A 21,565-nucleotide genomic window follows, 5' to 3' on the forward strand; every position below is an offset into this window, starting at 1 on the left:
GGATGACGTCCTCTTCTTCCTTACAGATTTGTGTCGCTCAGGGCCCCGAGTCTTAGAAATTATGCGAATCTTTGGAGAGGTCTCGGGCCTCTATCTGAATTTAGGCAAATCCACCCTATGGGTACTGGGGGGCGAAACCGAGATGGACCCCTGGGCGACGGGTTTACAGTTGGCGACTGGAGGTTTGAAATATTTGGGGGTGTTCCTCTCGGAATCCATACACACCACATGGGAACGCAACATAGTGCCTGTGTGGGAGAGAGTTCAGGCGGATGTTAAAACGTGGTCCCGGATGCCTCTAACTATTTTTGGTAGGTCCCCGATCTTCAAAATGGTGGCTCTTCCGCGCCTCTTATACCAACTTCAGAACTATCCTCATCCCATCCCTCCCCAGTGGTTTCGGCAAGTCAACTCTGCATTAGGTCGTTTCCTGTGGGCTGGGGGCGCGGCCAGAGTGGCGCTACGGACGTGCTTCCTCTCCACGTATTGCGGTGGTTTAGCCACCCCTGATCTACTGTCCTATTACCAAGCCTCCCAACTGCTCATACTTAATGAGTGGTGGTATGGTGATAGGGGAGACCCGGCATACGCACTGGAGCGCTCACTGATGGGAGATAACACGCTGCACACGATTCTTTATTCAGCCCGGTTGCGGCGGACATTGCCGTGCGTCACGAAAGTTGTCTTTGCTGTGTGGCGACAGGCGTTGCGTCGCATGGGCTGGTGGGGTAGACTGACTGCGGAAACTCCGCTGTGGAATAACGGACGCCTCCCCGAACTGTCCACGCTGCCGGGGTTCGACGGCTGGGAGGCGATTGGGATTTCGGCACTGGGACATGTAATGTCCGGGGTCACTCTTAAATCGTTCCAGGAACTTAGTGCTGAGTTCTGCATGCCCCAAACCCAATTCTTTTGCTACTTACAATTTCGTCATGCACTTATGCCCAGTGTTGCTGGCCTGGAATCGCTCCCTGACTTTAGCCCTGTTGAAGCGAAGGTATTCATGGGAGACCTGGGAGATAAGAAGGTCTCCCGCATCTACCAAACGATGGTCACTCATTGCTCCTCCACCCTGCTTCCCCTGAGGGCGGCTTGGGAGGCCGATGTTGGTCCCCTTGATGACGATGACTGGAGGGAGGCCCTAGAATCCCCGCGGGGGACCGCGATTGCAATGCGGCTTAGATTGATCCAGTTCAAGTATATCCATAGGGCTTAATATACCCGAGAGCGGCTTTGGAAGGCTGGACTGATTGGTTTGCCGGAATGTCTGCGGTGTGGGGCTGCAGTGGGCACGCTGCTGCATACGGTGTGGTCGTGTCCTAGACTGGTTGGCTTCTGGAGGGGTGTATGGACTTGCCTGTCTGAAGTTCTGGGATGGGACCTCCCACGCACTCATCGATTAGGGTTACTCCACATCCTTGAGGGGGTTGGTGGGAACTTATACAAACGCCATTTATTGTTTTTGGGGCTGGTGGTTGCCAAACGGGACCTGGCCCGAGCGTGGAAGGGAGATCGAGCCCCCCCTCTGTGTGCATGGAAGGCCGGACTGGACTACTATATGGGGCTGGAACAACCTGTGTTTGAGGCGAGAGGATGCCCCCGTAAACACTTCAAGATCTGGAAGAGGTGGGCAGACTATAGGGAGTTGCCATTGGATCCCCCTGTGGACCATGCGGAAGACGTATAGGTGGTGGTGCCATATGGGCCTGTAACTGTGTCATGCCTGTCACGCTACGTACAAGTACTGCAGAGTTTCTGTCAGCACGTGCATAGGGCTAGGGAGGGATAAGGGGCGGGCAGTGGGGCTGTTGGGTACTGGGAGTTAGTGGGGGTAGGGGCGGGGGAGGGGGTCAATTTCCTTGGTTTACTCCTAACTATTGATTAGTCATAGCTGTTACAATGTGAACTGTACCATGATACTTGGTGGTGCTCTCCTGACTGTGGGGAACCACTTCTTTTACTCTGCTCAACTAAATCAATAAATTTTGTTGTGGAAAAAAAAATGGTGATTTTACCGAAATTAACATACCTTTTTAATATGATACCATTGACTTTTCCACCTAAGGTCTTAGCCAGAATCCAAGGGAAAATCGGCAGCTTTATATGGGCAAATACAAATTCAAGGATTTCTTGGAAAAAGCTGAAAAGAAGATTGCTGAAGGGAGGTCGTGCGCTCCCCGACATTCTCTGGTATGCTTTTTCTTTCCAACTGAAAAACATTAGATGCCTCCTTACCAGCCCTGATGATTCCAACTGGGGGCGGATACTGAACACAATGGTGGCTCAAGAGGGGGGCGGACCCGGCTTCCTTTATAAATTTGGCGCGCCAACATTTTACAAAAAGGTTCGCCTCAAGATACTGGAACATGCACTTGTAGTATGGACCAGAGTCAAAGGGAGATGGGGCATAAAGTATTACTCAGATCTTGCCCCAATTTGGGACTCCCCGGGCCTGCCAACATGCTTTAACGACAGTCTTTCTCTTCCCATCAGGAGAGCAGGTATAACAGTATGGGCAGATATAGCAACATCAGAGGGAGTTCTCCCATGGGAGGTCTTGAGAACGAAGATAGGGGATTCTTTCTCCAGATTCAAGTATATTCAGATCTGTTCTTGGTTTGCCGCTGAGAGAGAGAACATCGGTGGGAACTGGGTTATCTAGTCTGCACTTCAATCCTCTAGCCCAATGAAGAAGGAAGTAGGACTGTGGTATGGGAAAATGTTGCAGGAGGAGGAAACAACGGTCCCCCCAATGTATCAAATCTGGAACGCCTCGGGGCAGGAGGAGACATTGGTTGCACTCTACGACAGATCTCTCAATACCTTGTATAAACATGTTAGATCAGCCTCTCTGAAGAAGAATCACTATTTTACCATCAATAGGCTCTATTACACGCCAAAGAAAATTGCAAAGTTTGTGACTCACCCTCCATCGTGTTCAAGATGTGGGTTAGTGGAGACAGATGACATACATCTCTTTTATGACTGTCCTTCTCTGGGTTCTTTCTGGTCTATGGTTGAGAAGGCCTTAGATGGCATTTTTAAAACACAAGGGTCCCTGACATTAAATTTAGCTAGAGTCATTTTTGGGATTGATATTCAGCTTTTTAGTGTGTTAAGGGGGGCACAAGTGGCCTTATTCTTTAATCTTATCATAATAGCGCGTAGGGAGATCTGCAAACTTTGGAAAGACACTAGCCCTCCACCATATGAAAACTGGTTACGGGCGGTTTTGAGCACTGCACGGTTTGAATTTAGTTTGGCACAAAATGTAAGTAGCACGATATGGGGTCCTTTATTAGACTGTGGAAGACAAATGAGGCTGGTCTAAGGCCTGGCTGTCCTATGATTACACCAGGCCTCGGTATAAAGAGGCAGGGCGGGCAGGCCCAGGCTATTGCAAGAACGCCAAACCCGGGTGCCCACGACGACGGAATGGGTTGAGAAAGTTTATTTGCACAGCTTTTGGTGGAATGAGGACAAAAAAAAAAAGAGTATATGGTATGGTTATATCATAGAACAGCTATAAGGAGATGGTTCCGAAAGCTGCAGAGGGGCTCAGCTCATGCTAGGGCACCCTCTCACATAAAACCAAGCGCTCAGCCTCCAGGATTGTTAAGGCTTGCCATAGGAGTGACTTATAGGTGTACATGTGTCTCTATCTATATATAGATATAGGTATACTATATCTAAGTAAGGGGTGATTACACCACCTTACCCAGTCTTTGTGAACAGACCTGTGGTGTCAGTTTGGAAGGCAAACCAGGGGTGGCACAATACATACTGCAGCCCCTGGTAGGCCTAGGTGCACCTATGCCCTGGGCACCTATGGTACACTATACAGGGGCTCACAAGGGTGACCTAGTAACCAATCTGGTATGTACCTAAAGTACATGGTATCAATTTAGAGAGAGAACAGCTAGGCTCTGGGGCTGATTAGCAGGTCCACAGCCACACTGAAGTCGAAAAACCAGAGAATCACAGCAAAAAGTGGGGGTAACCATAGGAAGAAGACCCTACTCTCCTACACACCTCCACCCACTTACTGAAAGCACACACAATGACCAAAACATATTTTAAGTTATGGCATCGTTAGAGCTCAATGAAGTCCATCTTCAAGACTTCGAATGGTGCACTAGGAGGGGAGAACCCTCCTTTTGGGGTTTTCACTCCCTTTCCTGGATTGTGTTGCAGGCATATCTTACAGTGTTTAACGTGTTGTTCTGCTGTCTTCTTGATAGCAGGGTGATCCCACACCTGTTCTAACAGTGCAGCCGTACTCTTTGCACTGGCATGAGCTGGGCCATGGGCCATTGTTACAAATGGCAGTAAGTAGGAATTGGGTAGTTTCCACTTCTCCCCATCTGGGCCATTTCTCCAACAATTCTCACCGTCCAATACCCCTGTTTGTCCCCACTGTTCTATCTCCTTTGTCGTGGCCATAGGTTGGATCTCCCTGACCTCTTCATGTACATTTGCTTGTTGTTCGGCTTGGGAGTATAACAAGTAAACTTTATTCTGCTGACTGCGCGCTGTGTCTTTTACTGTGGCGTCGGCAAAGACATTTCCTCGACCCACGTCATCAACTATTCTCTGGTGTGCACTACATTCAAAGTTAAGCAACGTTTGAGTGTGACATGTGGTGCAAGCAAGGTTAGTTCATAACTAGTGAGGCGTACACTTATTAGGTATTGTGTTTTGGTTTGGTTGAGCAATATATCCACTGAATGGGGAACAAGGACCGTGAGATTGTGGTCTAGTACAAGGCCTGCTGTCTGTCTGATGGAGATGGCTGTTGCAGCCACCGCCCTCAAACAACCAGGAAGCGCTCTGGCCACGGGATCTAGTATGGCCGAGAAGTATGCACATTGGCGTAGTCTATCTCCGTGTGGTTGACATAGGACTGAGAGCGAACAACCCTCTCGTTCATGGACATAGAAGGAAAATGGCTTTTTGTAATCAGGTGTACCAAGGATGGGGGAGGAACAGAGGGCATCCCGGAGCTGCTGGTATGCACTCTGACAGTCTGGGGACCAGGGTAGAGGGAATGGGGTGTTTTTAGTTGTGAGGGCGAGGACAGGTTTGATGATAAGGGTGAAATTGGGGATCCATTGACGGCAATATGATGTTATGCCAATGAGTGCCCTAACTTCCTTTTGGGTGCGGGGAATGGGTGTATGTATGATTGCCTTGATTCTGTCCTGAGTCAGTGACTGTTCCTCCTTCGACAACAGGTGACCTAAGTAGGTGACCTGTGGTCGACAAAGTTGCAATTTATTTTTTTATACTTTGTGTCCCAATTCAGCAAGATGGTGAAGTAATAACAAAGTGGTGTTGGTGCAAATCTCCTTGTTATCTGCCGCGATGAGTAAGTCATTGACATCTTGTAACAATGCAGCGCCTGGTGGTAGTTGTAACGTGTCAAGTTGTCTTTTGAGCGCTTGACTATAGATACTTGGGCTTTCTGTATAGCCTTGGGGGGGCGTTACAGAAGTGATAATACCGCCCCTTTAGGCAGAATCCAAACTAATATCTGCTAGAGGGCGCTATTGGGATAGAAAAGAATGCGTTCTTTAGGTCTATGACAGAGAATGCACATGCCACTGGTGGGACCCTTGTGAGCAACCCTGTAATGTCTGGAGCTACAGGAAATTGTGGAATTACTATTGTATTAATCTTGCGCAAATCAAAAATAAATCTGTGGCCTTGTTCCGCTGAGTCAGATGTAGCACGTTTGAGGATCGGTAAAATAGGGCTAATACACAGGTTATCTTTGGTTTCCTCAACTAACCCTTTTCAGGTCATGTCCTCTATTATATCAACTAGCGTGTTTTCACCTTCCTGAGAGATTTTGTATTGGGGAACTCTTGGCAAGACTGCATTTGGCTTAATCTGGATATGTATAGGGTCAATTTGCAATAAACCAACATCAGTGTCACGTTTTGCCCATACCGAAGAGGGTACTGTGGATAAATGATGGCGTACTTATTGACATATTGTTTGATATTTTCTGGTTTCCCCATTGTGATATACGCACCATCCTGTGAACAGTATATGCGGGCATGAAAGTGTTTGAGTAAATCTAATCCTAACAGGTTATCAGGACAGTTTGTGGCCAGTAGGAATGGCGTGTTGACAGTGAAGGGGCCTATGGTAAGATCAAGGGGCTTTGACATGGGACAGAGAATTGGTTTTCCAGCCAAACCGACGGATAAATTGTTATGGCCAGACAAGGGCATCCCAGGGATCAATTCTTGGGATATGGCGCTACGGGTAGCCCCGGTATCTACCAGAAATTGTTGCAATTGTCCCAGTATTTCTGCTGTCACATATGGGCTTGACTGGTCTACCGGTATCACATCTGATCCCTTCTCTTGTCCTACACTGTCCTAGTTGAAATATACCCTGGTTGTGGTATCTTCATTGAAGTTATCGGCATAGTAAGTCTTTGTGTGTTCAGTGTTATCAAAGTAGTTTCTTCTGTCACTGGGGGAAGGTCTGTGATTGGGACCCCTAGTCACACCCTGACCCCTTCCTGTTTTGTGGTGCAGTGGACACTCAGACCGCCAATGTCTCTCCTTTTTACAGTAAGCACATTGGTTGGATCCCAGAGCATTAAATATCACTGGGTCCTGTATGAAACGTTCAGGGGGGTCGTTGTTACTTACTCCCCGACCTCTTCCTCTCTTAAGACCATATGCATGTTGTAATAGAATTTTATTTTTAAGGTCTTTTGTTTTAAACTCTTTTTTGTCTTTGTCCTCATTTAATTGGCCTTCATAATACTGTGCCATGTCCAGAATACTGACTGGTGTTGACGTGGCCTAAGTACTTTCTGCTCGTTTTAACTTCTGCGAAATTTCTGGCAATAAATTTAGGTCAAACTTGTCAACAAATAAGTGTCTGCCTGTCTCTGTCGAAGTATCTTGTCCACTAAAATCATGGAAAACCTCCTCAAATCTAGTAAAAATGTCCGTCGGTGCTTCATCTTTTTTTTGTTTGCATGCGGTCAATGTTGCCCAATGTATTTTCCGGTAGGGAACAATAGTCTGCATATATGTTAACATTTCATTTTGTCAGGGAGGTCCAATATTAATTTATCTGGTTTCTGTCCTGGTTTCCTATTAAGGTCGAGTTCTGATATATGCTCCCATGTGTCACCCAGGTCATTGGCATGATCCTGTCTCCGGACCTGACGCCACAGATCGGATGGCACGGTCAGACTGAAGAACACGTCAATGTCCGCTAAAGTCATACCACATGAACTCAGTGCTGCTCCTACTTCATCATATTAACCACTTGGATTTTTTCTGGGGTCAGGCAAGGACGCTTTTAAGGCTAACACATCTGACCGTTTCCAAGGAGTATAAACCCACTGAAATATGTAGTACCCTTTTGCATTTGGGTCACGGGGGTCGTCATTAGTGCCATCACCTTGTGGCAATATATATTGAGGAGTAGCTTCTCGCATTGGGTATTGTTTGTTAGTCTGCTGTAGAAATGTATCCTGGTGGCATATATTTTTCTAACTGCCTGTTGTACATTATTGTCTTGAAAGGTACCTTCAGTCGTACTTCTGTAAATACCCTTAAGGTCTGTAGGACCTATGTTCTTATTTCTTTTTTCCATTTTTGTTAACCAGGCACATGTTAGTTCCTAAATAAGATATCTTTTTGCCATTAGGGAATAGGGAAGAATAGCAGAGAGCATCCTCTTTTAGCCACTCTTCTACATATGAATCTAAGACCTGTTTTTCTGAGGCATTTAATGAGGATCTGAGATCTCTAGAGTACGTTTATTTTAGAATTTCCCATTTTTCATCACATTGTGGTGTTTTCTGAACCTTTTTTCGTACAACAGGTGGTGGTGTTTGTGGAAAAGTTTGGGGAGGGGTTTGTAAACAGGAAGGAGAAGAAGAATGAGGGGCAGTAGGAACTGTGACAGGACTAGGAGTTACAAGGCTAGTTGGAGGGAGTGCGTATGGGGGTGGCGATGTTGATTGGTTTGTTAATAATTCGTCCAAAAGAGAGTCCTCAGTATCTTGTCCTTCAACAATTGTCTGTTTCTGAACATATGGTTTTAATGCTTCTAAACGGAATCGCCTGTTCATACGTTCCATTTTTTGTTCCTCTTCCTTTATTTTTAAGTCCCTAACTTTCTGTATAACTGACTGGTCTTCAGTTCTCTTTCTATCTTTTTTGTCTTTTATTCCTCTTTGTCTTATTTCCTTTCTCCATAGACTACCTGCCTCAAACATACTCTGCCTACTTTTTCTTTTAAATATTTGTTTTTCTACATACTGTAATTTTGTGGTGTCAAAACTACCATTAAGTGGCCACTGTAAGTCCTTATTGTCCTTTGTATATTTGTTAGATAGAGTAGAAAACAATATGGAAGAAATACCATATTTTATGTACATGTCATAATTTGGACTACCTTCTATTGGTGATGGTTGTCTTTCTTCTAATACTCAATTTTTGTCACAACAACAACATAACCAAGTACGTAATTTACTGAAAACAGGCATGTTCAAATATCCTTATGATAACAATACAAGAGAAAATATTCTCAACATACCTGTCTAAAACATTTGCAAATGCTTTATCAAAAACAATATTCAAACAAAACGATCCTACCTTATCGTATATTTCAACTTCCACCTGTTGATTCTTTGATCAATAGATCGTCTCAAATTGCCAAAGGAACCCCAGTTGAGACAAACGGCCGCTACGAAAGTCAAGTCTGTCGTCTGAATGATCACCTTGCCCGCGAGAACAGGGTCTCCTCATGTGGTGTACATCTCAGCAATTTTCGTCCTGATCAAATTACCTCCTCCTGGTCCAACTGCAGTCTTCAGTGGGGTACCTGTTTGGGCGTCAATTGTAGAAGTGAGACTTTTCAGTGGTCTCACTGGTGTAACAACACCTCAGAAATCAGAATCAACACTGAAGTGAAATGCAAAAGACACATTTAATAATGCGCTCATGAGCGGGATTCCTTCATTAAAGACACCAGTAGTGCAGTGTCTCAGAGGGAAGTGCCCTTCATTCAAATCAAGACATGTTTTATTCCAACATCTTTTTATTAAGTCTCAGTTTGAGACACACATAAGAAAAGGGTCACATTGACACAGCGATAAGCCTACAACCCTCATGGGGCCGGCCGCGTGAAAGAACTCATGGTGCGAACTCAGTGCGGGTCGATAACTCCAAACACACTTGCCGATCTGCTCGTCAAGATCAGTCAAGATCCCATGAAGTCGCTCAAGAAGGGGGCCAAAAAGCGCTGCCCAGCACCCCCCAGTGATACCCCGCTTTATATGTCGTCCCGCGAAGCGGGCAGGTACTAACTTAACGAACATCAACATATAACCGGCCCTAAGGGCCCAACATTCAACCAGAGGCCTAGTAGAAGGCAGTCAAACAGAGTAAAGCAGAGGTTAGAGGAAGCAGAGAGAGAGAGCAGAGAAAGAGCAGGGGAAGCTAGGGGGGACAATCACAGCAGCGAGGGCGTCACAGGTTGCGAGGGGTATAGGGGAGCACCGCATCTTCCACCAATTGCAATGCTCGCAGCGCTGGGGGCATATTCCTAGCATATTCGCTCCTACAAAGATAAGCCACTAGTGGCCGCCAGACCTTTTCAAAGCGGGTCGTGCGAGACTGTAGCCTAGCCGAGAGCAATTCCATGGTGATGACGTGCCACAGTCTGCCGAACCACACAGCTAGAGGGGGGGCCTCCACCTTCTTCCAATACAGAGCGATAAGTTGTCTGGCAGCACCCAACATTTGCATCGCTAAGGTCCAGTCACCGCGGGTCAGGGCCAGCAAGCTAACAGGTTTGAGTCCCAGCAGTATTGTGCTAGCATCGTCAGGCAGAGGAAATCCCAGCACCCCCCGAATGTGGCTCAACACTTCCTTCCAAAAGATAGCGATCACAGGGCAGGTCCACCAGATGTGCATGAAGTCGCCAGGCACATGACGGCATCTCCAGCAACCGGGCGGTAAGGAGGGGAACATCCTGTGCAGGCGTTGAGGGGTATAGTACCACTGTGTCATTACTTTATACGCGTTTTCTTGTTGTGGCACACTGCGATACACCTTAGGAACATCCCTCCAGAGGCGGGTCCATTGCGCTTGATCAATATCAGCACCTAGAGTCTCCTGCCACTGCCGCTGGTATGGGTGGGCAGGGGGAGTAAGAGGATGTTGCAGAATCAGATAAATTTTTGATATAAGGCCCTTCGTGCCCGCACCAGAGCGAGCCAGCCTCTCGAATGGGGTGAAGGCCCGAGCGGCCCCAGGGTATATTGCCTCCGATAAGGCCCAGTGACGCAACTGCAGAAACTGCAATTCAGCCTCCGGGGGAAGATGGAACTCCTCCCGGCAGTGGGCAAAGGATTTGATGGAGCTTCCGTCAAAGAATCCGTAAGGACTTTGCAGTCTTCTCGTGTCCATCTGCGAAAGGCGGGAGTGTGGTTAGCCGGTGGGAACCATGGATTATCCTCTATGGGGGTGTGCGGTGAGGGGAAGGTCGTCAAGCCTTTCCGCACTGCCACCTTGTCCCACACGTCCAGGACCGTTCTCGTGGGAACCACCAAATAAGCACTAGGGGATCGGCCCGCCCTATGGGTCCAAGCGAGGTTCCAGATCGTGCGACCCGTGACCGCCCGGTCCAGATGTAGCCACCCCTTCTCACTCCGCCTAATACCCCACTCTATTACAAACCGCAAGTGAGCGGCCCAATAATAGTCCACCAGATTCGGGCACCCTAGCCCTCCACGATCCCGCGGGGCCATAAGGAGTGACTGAGAGAAGCGGGGTCTTTTGCCCCCCCAGATGAATTTAGTACAATCCCTTTGCAAGGCTCTAATCTTCGGCAGAGGGATAGGTGTAGGAAGGCATTGGAACAGGTAGAGCAATATAGACATTTTGATCGCGTTCAACCTGCCCAGCCAAGAGGGGATAAGAGGTTTCCACCGTTGGAGATCAGTGAGAACGGATTTGCGACATTCCGCCCAATTGAGCGCCGACCAGCCTTCCAAAGATGGAGTCAGGGAGAGGCCGAGGTATCGGATATGTTGGTCCGTCCACCGGTAGGGGCACAGCAATTCCAGGGGAGGAACATCGGCCTGAGGGATTGTGAGGTTAAGCACCCACGACTTATCGTGATTAATTTTCAAGCCAGAGGCGCTTTCGAAGGAGCAGAGCACCGCATGAAGCGCCGGCAAGGACTGTCGCGGTTCCGTTAGTGTGAGGATGAGGTCGTCCGCGTATAACGCCACTTTATGAGTTTGCCCCCCCATCCGAACACCGCAAATGTCCGGGTTACGCCTGATCAGGTCCGCCAGTGGTTCAATCGCCAGGGCGAACAGCAATGGCGATAGAGGGCAGCCCTGCCTTGTCCCTCTGCCAATGGCGAATGGTTCCGTCAATCTTCCATTCACCCTGACCCTTGCCCTCGGCGCCACATAAGGTGCCATGATCCTGGCAATCATCTTTGGGCCGAGCCCCATCCTACAGAGGACCGCTTGGAGAAACCCCCAGTCCACACGATCAAACGCTTTCTCAGCGTCTAACGACAGGAGGCACGCCGGAATGTGCCAGTGATGCACCTTTCCTACCAAATGTGCCAGTCTCCGCACATTGTCTGCCCCTTGACGGCCCCGGATGAAGCCCACCTGGTCAGGGTCAACGAGGTCCGGCATGTGGGGATCAAGTCTCTTAGCCAGCATCTTCGTGTAAATTTTAAAATCAGTATTAAGCAGCGCAATCGGGCGGTATGACGAGCAGAGCGCCGGATCCTTCCCGGGCTTAGGGACTAAAGCTATTTCCGCCATTCCCATGTCCGGAGAGGGACCCTGGCCCCCATCGAAGGAAGCAAAGAGTCTGAGGAGATAAGGACCCAGCTGGTCCCAGAATAGGCGGTAAAAGGAAAGCGGTAAGCCATCAGGGCCCGGTGTCTTCCCCAAGTTCAGATCTTTGATGGCCTCAGTCACCTCGGCGAGCGAAAGTGGCTCCTCCAGCCTCTCCGCCGCTTCGGAATGTAAGCGCATCCCCCCATAATTCTCCAGAACCTCCTCTGGCGGGGTAGCGCCCGTCGGGGCCGCCGTGTACAAGGAGGCGTAATAGTCTCGGAACGCCTTCAGTTTAGCCTCCATCGCCGCTGCCCGAGACCCGTCAGGGAGCATCACATTCGCTATGTGGGATCTGGCCGCCTTGACCCTCAGTCGTCTCGCCAGGAGCTTCCCCACTCTGTCCCCACCGTCAAAGTGCATGCGCTTCAGTGCCAAGAGGGATTTCTCCGCCCGGTTCGCACGTAGCATGCGCAATTGCCCCCGTAGGTTCGCTAGGCGCCTCCGCGTCTTCAGATTGGATTCCTCTTGGTTCTGCGCCTCAGCCCCCCGCAAATCCGCCACCAGGCCCTCCTCCACTGCCCTCCGTTCACGCGCTCTCGCAATCTCGAGGGAGGTGATGTGACCCCGGATGGTAGCCTTGAAGGCGTCCCACACCACCGGGAACGGCGTTTCCGGCAGATCGTTGAATTCAAAATAGGAGGCGATGGCCGTGCGGATGTTGTCAACCGACGCTGGATCTCTGAGGAGGTATGGGGGCAGATGCCACTTCCGTTCCCTAGGAGGACCACTCCGCAGATCTCTAAGGTGCAACTCCACATGCGCATGGTCCGAAATGGATATGTCCGACATTTCCACATCCATCACATCACAGAGCAGGTCATGCGAGACGAACAAATGATCAATGCGGGAATATGAGCGGTGAGCACTAGAATAAAAAGAGTAGTCCTTTTTGTCGGGGAGAAGTAGCGCCATGCGTCGAAGAGACCCAAATCGCCTATCTGTTTGCGCAGCGCAGAGGACATCGCCCCCGCCCCATGAAAGGAGCCCGCACTCCGGTCCATCGCAGGGCACCACACCAGGTTAAGGTCGCCCCCCAGAATAATCGAGGGTCCACCCCGAAGGACATGGGCACTCAAAAGATCCCGAAGGAAGCGATCCTGTGCCAGGTTGGGCGCATACACATTGCACAACGTAAGACAGCGGGAGCCCACCTCGACCGAAACCTTGAGGAAGCGACCGTCACCACCCCGGAAGAGCTTGCCAGAACCCCGCCTGATGCCAGCTTTGCACAAAACCGCTACCCCAGCCGTTTTCGTATCCGCTGCAGCCCAGAATTGGAGGGGGTATCTAGGGTGCGCCATGCGCTTTGTATCTGCCTGGAGAAGGTGGGTCTCCTGTATGAAAATGACATCTGGGTCATGCTGCAAGAAGTAATGCCAGAGCTGTTGGCGCTTATTAGGTGAATTAAGGCCTTTAACATTGAGTGATAAGATCTTAAGGGGTCTGGCCATATCACCCGCCATCATGGGGGTCTCTAAGGTTAGAACGCAAAGCTTCGCGCAGCAGAACACCCACCAGCCCAGAGCCCCATCCAGAGGGCCCACCCCCGCTCCCCGCACCATCCCCCATCCCCAGCCCCCCGTAGTAGACAGAGAAAGGAAGGAAAGACAGAAAAAAGAGAAAAAGGAAAGCCAAATGAGACAGCCAAACATGCAGCAGTCTAAAGGGCTGACGGCCTAGGCCGTAAAGACGTGGCCAACTGGGCCAAAGTACACTGTCTCCAGAGCAGGGCATCCTACACCCACGGGTTTGAATGTCCATCGGGATGTCACTCCCCAGGAGACAGTCTCGGTAGGACATGACTGGCCGGGAACACTAGAAGGTATGGAGCCCCCACCCGCCTAGGCCCAGCACAAGGAGATCAGGAGTCCAAGCAACCCCCTCTCGCCCCACATCCATCCCCGACCTCCGGAGGGGTATAAGAGCAGTACCTCAAGTAGAGTGACATATGAATGTTGACCATCTCACGATGTGGAGGACCGGCCCGCAGGGGAGCGGTCCGCACGGTCGATCTCTGCCTCCTCCAGTGCTCTAATGTGGGCGATGACCTCCTGCCTGGCTTGGCTCGTCGTTGGCACGTCAACAGGCGTCGCACGCTGTCTCCTCGGCACCGTGGTCCAGTCCGGGGTAAGCGGTGTCCTCTTGCTCGGGGGTCGTCTGGAGGGGCTCCCCGGAGGAGAGCCTGTTATGTTGAGGAGTCGTGCCGCCTCATCGTAGGACCCCAAGGATTTACGCTTACCCTCCCATTGAAAGATAAGTGCAAAGGGATGGCCCCATTGGTACGAGATGTTCAGGGACCGCAGTTTCTCCGTCACTGGGCGGAAAGCGCGTCGCCGCTTCAGGGTGTTGGGCGCCAAATCCTGGAAGAGCTGAATCTTGTGGCCCTTGTATTGCAGGTCCGGCTTGTCTCGAGCACGCTTCCAAATCTCCTCCTTTTCCACAAAGAAATGCACCCGCGTGATGATGTCTGGGAGAAGCCCCGATCTCCCCGCAGGCGCCGCTACCCGATGAGCCCGGTCCAGTGTGGGAGGTGATATATCCTCGTCGCCCCGCACCTCGTGGAGGAGTTGCGCCACAAAGTCCATTACGTCCTCCCCTTCTTCTCCGAGTGGCACGCCGCGGATGCGGAGGTTGTTCCGTCGACCCCGATTCTCCAAATCCTCCTGCTTGATTTGGAGTTCAATGTTCTGTTGTTCCAGAGCCGTTAGGCGCTGCCATAGATGTTCCTGGTCCTCGGTGCGCGTGTCCGCCGTCCTCTCCAAACTGTCCACGCGGTCCCCCAGTTCCGTAACCTCTTTCCGAAGCTCCGTGACACACGAGTGGACCTCTGACCTCAGGGATCCGATCTCCGTCTTAAGGTCGGTCATGAAGGCGGCCATGAACGCTTGCGTAACCGGGGGAGAATCTGCCATCTCCGCAGGTGGGCCACCACTGCCCGCCGGCGCTCCCACTTTGCCCCACATGGCCGTCACCGGGTTCCCCTTGGGGGTCGGCGCTGGTTCCGCCTTGCTGGTCCTGTTCGTGCGCGTCATCCTACGCGTGGTCCACAGGCTGTCGCCTAGGCCGCGTCTGGGCCCTCGCCCGACGTAGGCCGCCTGGACAAAAGCCCAAAAACAGAGGGGGGCGGTGGGGAGCACCGGCCCAAAGACACAGCGCACTCAGGGGGTCCGGGCCCGGGACGGTACACCTCGCAGCAGCGAGCCCCCAGCACACACCCCACGTAGCAGAGCAGGTAGTCTAGGGATCCCCAGGTCACAGCGCCTCTGCTCTAAATGCACGGCCAGCCAGGTAAATGCGCAGGTCCACTCGCCTCCAGCGGGGGCCACTAGTCCTCTAGAGGGGGTCAGCCCCAGAAAGTGTCACACGCTATTGTTCCGGGCCTGCACTCACCCCCAAGGAAGAGCCGCTTTGAAGACGCGCTGTCACGGCGTTTCCCCGCAGGCCGGCGCCGTCTGCTCTCCAAAGTGCCCCAGGGGCACCGTCTGCCTCAGCTCGCAGCTCCGACCGTTCCCTCCGCTGTCTACCGCGGCTCCGCAGGGCCGCTCTCTCTCAGTAGCCCACAGGGGGGGTGAGGCTAGCAGTGCCTCCGATCCTCGCTGGGGTCAGCACTCGGGTCTTGCCGCCTCTCAGCTCCACTCCGCAGCGCGGGAAGCTGGGCGCTCCGGATCCGAAAGCCGCTCAGGGGCCCCTCTCCAGCCACTCCGCCACACCGCTGCGGCCACAGGCAAGGTAAGGGCGTCGCCAGGCTTCTGTGCGGGGAGGGCGGGGGTCGCTCAGGTCAGCGGTCGCCGACAGCCCCAGGGTCCGCTGGGCTCCGCCGCAGACCGCCTCCTCCGCGGACACAAGATGGCGGATGGACAGGTCGGATCTTCGCGCCGCGAGCCGGCTGCTCGTTCCTGCCGTTGACCAGGCGGAGCGCAGAGGCCTGATGTCCAGACACGCTGCACAGGTGGTCAGGGGTACCAGGGAGGTGTGTGGCGGGGCCGGACCCCTGATTTCCGCTCAGATAGCCAATGATGGGCCCAACGGCGGCGGGAGCTCCGCAGGCACACGTCTGCTCACATCGCCGGTCAAGCCACGCCCCCTCAAGACATGTTTTATATAGTTTTTCAAGCCTTACTCAAACATGGTTCAGGCGATGGAATTTTCCTCTCTTGCTCATACACAAAACAGTAAGCATCCAAAAGCCCCGTCTATATGCAAAGTAATTATTAATAGATCAACATGCTGTTTAGCTGCAAAGAGAGAAAACTCCTAGTTCATATGCAAACAATTCTTAAGAATACATTTTGCGGTTGGTGGACATCTGTGTGTCTAGAACATTTACACAGAGGCAAGCCTTTAGTTTCTGTGGGTAAGCATGTCTGCATATTTCCTTTCGCTCAGCGGCTCATGGCCTGGAAAGTCCCTGGCACCTGGCAAGCAGCAAAGTACAGTAGAGAGAGACACAAAATGGATGCTGAGAGACAAAATGGAAGTCAGCATAGGCTAACTTAACATGCAGCTTTTTGCACCGTTCAACAGCACCAACATTTTTCAATCTTTTTTTGGTGGATCTGACAGAGCATCTGCAATCCTGTAACTTCATGCTCCAACATTAGGTGGCACGACAATATCCAGCATTCTCTATGCTGCTGACATGGTACTGGTCAGCTGCACTCAGGTGGAGCTGCAGTGGCTGCTAGACACTATGAAGGCCTATTCTCTGGCCGATGGTCTGACCATCAACCTTGGTATTATTTTAAGACCGTAACATTGAAATCATCTTGTTCTTCATCTTCCAACTCTGGTTCACGTTATGTTTCATAAACTTTCCTACCTTGGATACCTAAATTATGCAATAATCCATGTTGTTTACGAACAGCAGAAAACCTTTCACCGCCTATTGCGATTAAGTACAAATCAAACAACTTTACCCAGTCCTTCCAATGGACTTCTGGTTCCCCAATTTTGTTAGGGAATGAAGGTGGTTGACTCATAGCGGGTACACTGATTCTAAAGATGAGTAACAAGTACCTAGAGCAATAACAACTATGACTGTATAATGTAACAATAAATAGTGTGATGAGGATACGCGAGTTTCACCAGAAACAAGGTAGAGTCATAAGGAATTATCAGGTATGTCTAACTAATGAATTATGGTAATGAAAGGATACAAAAGTGAGATGCCACCGTTAAGCAAAATAAACTACCAATACTTGTGAGATAATAGAGTTTCTGTCAATTCAATTCAATTCAGTATCTTTATTTGGAAGGGTTACCCTTCCATGAAAGTAGAGTTTATGTCAATTTAAGGTGTGTATGTCACCGTGAAAACAAGTGCACAAACAGTACTGAGGACTCGTAGAATTAAGGTGTGCACGTCACAGTGAAAAACAAGTGTACACACAGTACTGAGGACTTCAAAGTTAGTGGAATAAAGGTGTGCATGTCACAGTGTAAATGTGTGCACACACTAAATAAAAAACACATAAAAAGGAAGATGTCAACACATGAAAAGCGTCTGGACACCCCAGGGAGAAATCGGTACCTCAGGCAACTTGGCAAAGCTTAAGGAATGGAACGCAGAGCAGTCACCACAGCAGAGAGGGAAGGTGCGCAGTCATCAGGCAGACAGGACGCAGCTCCTCAGGGCATGACAGGAAGGAGGCTACTTCAAGTGTGAAGCAACTCCAATTCACGATCTTCTGGCTGACAGGAAAGGCGTTCTTCAGAAGGCGTTCCTCATGGAGAAGGCGTTACTTGTGTGACGCAACTCCAATCCACAATCCTCCGGCTGACAGAAGAGGCGTCCTTTGCAAGGCGTTCCTTGTACTACGCACAATGCGATCTGGGCTGGATGCAGGCAACACTTGGTCTTCCGGCTGGATGCAGGCAATGGAAGTACCTCCAACTGAACCAAGGCTGTACGAAGTTGTACAGATAAATGGCCGAAGCAGAGGGCCAAGGCAAAGAAGGCGTGGAGACATTGGTCCGCGAAAGGGACATAAAAGGAGAGGAGCACCGAAAGGGGAGATTACTGCCTTGTCCCCTGCACCAGATCGTCGCCAGTATTATAATGTAGAGACGCTGTGGCAAGATAATTCAAGTGCGTCTTTGTTTCCAGTCATCCGCTTTCTGCAACTGATCACTGTAATCAGCAACATTCTAAAGTAAGCTCTCGAAGAACGTTTCAAAGAAGTGGGGTAAGGGAATGTACCAAGGGAGGAAAGGGAAAGAGGGAAAAGTAAAAGGAAGATTACAACACATCTCCCTACGGCCTATTAGAAAATTTAGTTAATATGGATAACAAAACATTTACAAGGGTATAACGCTCAAACGTTGACATTGTAACCTGAATACCATTTTAAATAAGGAAAGCAAAGTTACTTTAGTTGGCATCAACTTTTTTTTTTTTTTTTTTTTTTTAATCTTTTTCTTATTATAACACAAGAGGAATAATATACATAGATATGTCGGGTGTCAATAAACGAATTTCAGCACAGTCGTGGACGGGCAAATTAAGGTATGAAATAATGTACAATCATAAGCAACAGAAAATCAAATGCAGCGTGAACCAAAGCAGGCAATTGGACAGCCCTGACAACTATCACCCATCAACAACACCCGCCCACCAGAAGTACAGGATATACGGAGCAAACATGGGACACCCGAATACACTTTAGGGAAGAATCAGGAGAATACGCACACAGCTCTTGTGAAGAAGGAAAAGGGGAAATAGAACGGTCATAGAAAATAACAAAGGAAAAAAAAAAAAAAAAAAAAACACCCTACACCCCTGCCGATGGCTACGACCTAACCCCACTAGCAGCGTGCCTGTCGCCCCCTAAACTACACCCCAAGGAAGGGAAAAATGATGGAGGAGGAGAATGTAACAAATCAATACGAGCTCCCTGACTCCCATCCCCCGGCAAAGAGCAAACACCCCGTACCGGAACGTTAAGCAAGTTATAGCAAATCAAGAAACATTTCGTAGGGGAGTAACAATCAGAAAAAGGAACATCCCGCCCGATTCCCGGCACCACAGAAGCATCAAGCCCATCCCGCAGACAGCAGACAAAGAAAGCAAACACTCAGAACCACGTCTGGCTCTCGCCCCCATAGATATAACCCAACAAAGACAAAAGAAAAATTGCTTCAATGTCCAATCCAGTGCAGCTCAAACCCTCACATTCCATCACGAAGACCCCTTCAAATACTAATGAGTTGTCGCGAGTTTCACACGGTTCAATCCTGGGAATAATAAACAATTAACATACAGTAATGCAAGTCATACAGTGCCACATGACGCTAGACGTGATACCAGTAGAAGCGTGTCCCAAATTGTCACCAGCCAAACAAACACCAGAAGGCACCAAAGCACCCTCAGCCCTGGCCCGCACGATCAATTGAAGATACAGAGTTCAGCTGGCCATCCGCCATTTTGGGCATTTCGGGAGACCAGGGCGACCAGGATAATCCGTTGGGCTGCCTACGACAGTCGGTCGGGAACAAGAATGTGAAGTCAAAGTCAGTGTGAAAAAGCACCCTGCACGACTGTAAGTCCCCAGTGCGTGATATCTGGCTCAATAGTACCAAGTCCGGGAGAAGAGGGAGAGGCATCCCATCAATCCACAGTTGAAATGGCGGAAGCAGCATCCGGAGCCGAGTCCCCACCCAGGGTGCAGAGCCAAAACCCCGGGGTCCCTCCTTACCGGCAGCAGACGGCCCAGAGGGTATTGTGTGATCCCGGTACTTCAGTATCACCATGCCCGCTGGAGCAAACAGTATATTCCGCCCGGGTGCAAGATGTGGCCCAGTGCCCCGCACACGAGAACAATCCCGCACAGCGTGTCTCGCAGCGGAAGTCATGGCGTCCAGCCTTCTCCCCAGGTCACGGGCGATGCAATCAAGGGCGACATGCAGGGCACCAAGCGCCGCCATAACATCCCCGATCCCTGGCGGCACCACGTAGCCATGAGCCGCAGCACTCCTCCTCACAGGTAGCTCCCCGATCGGCTGAGATGCAGCAAGCAGGACGTTGCGCTCTAGGGCGTTCAGCCGGTCACCATCCCGTCGCCCACATAAGCACGGTCGAGCCGTGCCCAAAGGAGCGGCAGACTCCATGGCGCAATATACGTTAGCGTGGAAGCAGACTCAACAGACGCCAGGACGGCTATCACACACCAGAGTTCTCAATACCCAGGCCCAGCGTACCTGACGCCCAAGACGTCGCCCAAAACAACACCGGGAGGAAGAAGAAGAGTGTCCGAGCGGCACACGGGCAGGAAAAGATGAAATATGAACACCTGGGTCAATGGTGTAACGCAAGTACTCGGTCCGCTCGGTGAGCCGGATAGCTGCGGCGAAGGTGTTTTCAAGTAAGTCGACTCATTCCGGCAGGCCGACTCCGCCCCGCAGCAGATGGCCACCGTGGCTGCGCCAGGGGCCGGCCATCATGCTCACCCGAAGCCCCGGTTCCATGTCTGTTCGGGGCCGGAGACCGAGCGAGGGCATTTCTCCGGGTCTACAGCTGGTAGAAAGCACGGGAGCACACCACCGGGGGCAGCGTCAGTTCCCCGTAGCAAAATTGTGGCACGGGTTCAGGATAAATTACAGGATGAGCGTGAAGGATAAGACGGTCGGCGGAGCTGAGATCCTAGGCGGCCATCACGGTCGCCGGCTTGGCTCCTCCCGGCATCAACTTTTATAAAGTTATCACCACTCCATGTTTGGGCATTGTCAATCTGAACAACATATATGTAACCTTCGTCAACTGATGCGTTGGGTAAAACTTGCTGTAATCTGCCTTCTCTCTGGTTGGTATTTTGACTAATACAGAGTCATCAACTTTCCAATTATGATCCTTGACACCATGCTTACTTTCATATTGATTTTTATACTTGAGTTGTTATTTTTGTATTCTTGCACTGATTTCCTGTGTATTGGTAGAAACCTGCTTCCCTCCACCCAACCATAGAGGATTTATCTTCGTGCTAGGTTCTCGCCCCCTGATGGAGACAAAAGGGGATATTCCTGTTACTTAGTTGGGAGAAGTGTAATACGACTAAGCATGGGCGTAAAATCCGTTCCGCTCGCGGAATTTGCGGATTTTCGGCAAATTCGCAATCCGCGAACTCTCGCGAATTTGTCGAAAATCTGTGAATTCGCTTGCGGCGGATTTTTTGCTTGGTGATACAATATTGCGGCGCGCGGCGTGGTGCACGGCGTTCACTTTCCGTCACTAAGCGTTTGCCGAGTTGTTTTTCTCGATCATATTTTGCGAGTGCTGCGCCAGCCATTTTGGATCTTGCTGCGGGATCCCGCGGGAGTTTGGCGCCCGCGAATACGTATTCGCGGCTTGCCACCTTGCACAGCACGCCTCGCGAGAGTTCGCAATTGCGAACATGTAGGTGCGGCGGACAGGAACAATCTCGCACTCGCGAAATAGATATTTTGCAATTCTGCACAAGAAATCCACCAGCAAACAGCATAAACCTTCAGAAAATGATGATTTGTATCAGAATCACTCCTCAGGTTGACATTTGCATGCACTTTGTTTTTGCAAGGAGTCAATTTTTTGGGGGGGGGGGAGGAAGGAAGTGCCCCACAGTCTCCAACTTCCTGTTCCTGTCCAGCAGGCTCCTCCCAGTGCTTTCTTCATGTGCTGGT

The 21,565-nt window shown here is 50.5% G+C and overlaps 1 long non-coding RNA gene across 4 annotated transcripts in view; it reads right to left on the minus strand.

Moving 5' to 3' along the window:
- LOC144768848 (uncharacterized) overlaps positions 1-21,565 on the minus strand; it is a 263,369-nt gene that overhangs the window by 42,406 nt on the left and 199,398 nt on the right. For all 4 annotated transcript variants that reach the window (XR_013598643.1, XR_013598642.1, XR_013598641.1 and 1 more), the window contains one exon: positions 8,637-8,865. This is a non-coding gene — a long non-coding RNA (uncharacterized LOC144768848). The remainder of the gene's footprint in view (positions 1-8,636; positions 8,866-21,565) is intronic.

The sequence above is a fragment of the Lissotriton helveticus genome, chromosome 7, assembly GCF_964261635.1.
Source record: "Lissotriton helveticus chromosome 7, aLisHel1.1, whole genome shotgun sequence".
Taxonomy (NCBI): Eukaryota; Metazoa; Chordata; class Amphibia; order Caudata; family Salamandridae; genus Lissotriton; species Lissotriton helveticus.